The sequence below is a fragment of the Oryctolagus cuniculus genome, chromosome 4 (assembly GCF_051225735.1).
Source record: "Oryctolagus cuniculus isolate XC-2025 breed Fujian yellow rabbit chromosome 4, ASM5122573v1, whole genome shotgun sequence".
In the NCBI taxonomy this organism is placed as follows: Eukaryota; Metazoa; Chordata; class Mammalia; order Lagomorpha; family Leporidae; genus Oryctolagus; species Oryctolagus cuniculus.
Window position 1 is genome coordinate 131,085,221 of NC_142870.1, and position 2,390 is coordinate 131,087,610.

Genomic DNA, 2,390 nt, shown 5'->3' on the forward strand with positions numbered 1-2,390 from the left:
GACAGAGAGAAGGGTCTTCCTTTTGCCGTTGGTTCACCCTCCAATGGCTGCCGCGGCCAGCACGCTGCGGCCGGCGCACTGCGCTGATCCTATGGCAGGAGCCAGGTACTTATCCTGGTCTCCCATGGGGTGCAGGGCCCAAGCACTTGGGCCATCCTCCACTGCACTCCCTGGCCACAGCAGAGAGCTGGCCTGGAAGAGGGGCAACCAGGACAGAATCTGGCGCCCCGACCGGGACTAGAACCCGGTGTGCCAGCGCCGCAAGGCGGAGGGTTAGCCTAGTGAGCCATGACGCCGGCTTCCATTGTCTTCTAACATACAGTATTCCTGAAGAGAAGTTTTGATGCCAATAGGATTTAAAAAAGATAATTTTTTGGCTAGCTGCAGCAGACTTAATGGATGGTAACATATCAAGGTAAGGCTCCCTAAGTCCCTTCCCTTGTCTGGGGGATCTGAGATGGACACTGTGAAGCAGGGAGATTCTCAGTGTGTTGGGGGCTGAGTAGGGGCTGGGACTCCCCAGTGGCTGACAGTCTCTCTCTTCCTCTGGTGCTCTCACCGGCGCCAAGAGTCCAGGGGCTCTTATTCCTTGGAAGCCTTGTGAACCGTGAGGTCCACCACCTGTTGCTGTAGCCAAATTCATCAACATACCAGATAATGAACCTAGCAAAATGGTCACTGAGGGCAGCATCAAAGATGGAGGAGTGGGTGTCACGGTTAGAGTCTCGGAAGCAACCTGGTTTTCAGTGCAGCCCAGGAGGCCCTCCACCACCTGCTTCGCTACCTTCCTGATGTTATCACAATTGGCAGCTTTCTCTGCCCGGCAGATCAGGTTCACCACTGATACACTGGCGTGGGCACATGGAAGGCCATGCTCTGAGTTTCCCATTCGTTCAAGGTGACCTTGCTCACGGCCTTGGCAGAGCCAGTAGATGTGGGGATGATGTTCTAGGTAGACTTTTGGCCATCATGCCAAAGCTTTCTGGTCTGGGTGGCAGTGGTAGGGTGGTCATGAGTCCCTCCATGATGCCAAAGTTGTCATGGATGACCTTAGCCAGGCGTCTAAGCAGGTGAGGGGGCAGGAGGCTTTGCTCATGATCTTGAGGCAGCGGGCCACTTCTCATGGTTCACGCGCATCACAAACATGGGGGCATCACAGAGGGGCAGAGATGATGACACTTTTGGCTCCACCCCTCAAATGAGCCCCAGCCTTCTCCATGGTGGTAAAGATAACCGTGGACCCCAGAACATATTCAGCACCAGCATCACCTCATTTGGTGCTGGCAGGTTCTCACTCCTGGTTGATGGTGATGACTTTTCCATTGATAACAAAATTCCTGTGCTCAGCCTTGACTGTGCCGCGGAACTGCCTTGGGTGGATTCATAGTGGAACATGTACACCATGTAGTTCAGGTCAATGAAAGGATCATTGACGATGACAACATTCAGTTTGCCTGAGTTTAAAGCAGCCCTGGGTCTGGCGCCCAACATGGCCAAATCCATTTACTCCCACCTTCACCATCATGCCTTGGGGACATGTTAGTGCTGCGTGGAGAGGAGCAGAGAGCCAAAAATTATTATTATTATTATTATTTTTTGTATTCTTAAATTTCATCATTCGTGACTGGGTATAGTCCGTTTTTCATTTGTTATATCTGGCATTATGGTTTTTTTTCTTCTTTTCTTCAACTTAGACACTCATGTTTTTCAGCTCCGAGAAATTCTCTTTTTATTGTTTCTTTGTTTATATTCTTTCATTTTCTCTGTGATCTCTGGAGCTTCTATTCAGTGAACGTTGGATTTATACTTTAAAAAAAGATTTTTTTTTTATTTGAGAAGCAGAGTTTCAGACAGAGAGAGAGGGAGAGAGAGAGGGAGAGAGAGAAAGAGAGGGAGAGGTCCTCCATCTGCTGGTTCACTCCCCAAATGGCTGCAATGGCTTTAGCTGGGCTGATCTGAAGCCAGGAGCCAGGAGCTTCCTCCAGGTCTCATAAGTGGGTGCAGGAGCCCAAGGACTTGGGCCATCTTCCACTGCTTTCCCAGGCCATAGCAGTAAGTTGGATTGGAAGTGGAGTAGCTGGGACTAGAATTATTGTGCATATGGGATGCAGAGGCTTAATCTAAGCCATTTTTCGATTTAGCCTTTTTCCTCACATTTTAAGAATCTACCAGCATTTTCTACCTTCTTGAAAATTTCCTTGATTTTATCTTACAATCTATTGACATTTTGCTTTATGATATCTTTATTTTTCTAAGAACTCTTTTGGAATTTTTGGGTCTTTTAAAAATAGTATTTAGTTTGGGGTTGGTGCCATGGCACAATAGGTTAATCCTCTGCCTGTGGCACCGGCATCCCATGTGGGCGCCAGTCTTCCAATTCAGCTCTCTGC

The 2,390-nt window shown here is 48.8% G+C and overlaps 1 pseudogene; it reads right to left on the reverse strand.

Annotated features, from left to right (window-relative positions):
• Positions 1–582: 582 nt before the first annotated feature.
• On the reverse strand, positions 583–1,522 carry LOC100339916 (glyceraldehyde-3-phosphate dehydrogenase pseudogene; annotated as a pseudogene).
• Between the last annotated feature and the right edge of the window lie 868 nt (positions 1,523–2,390).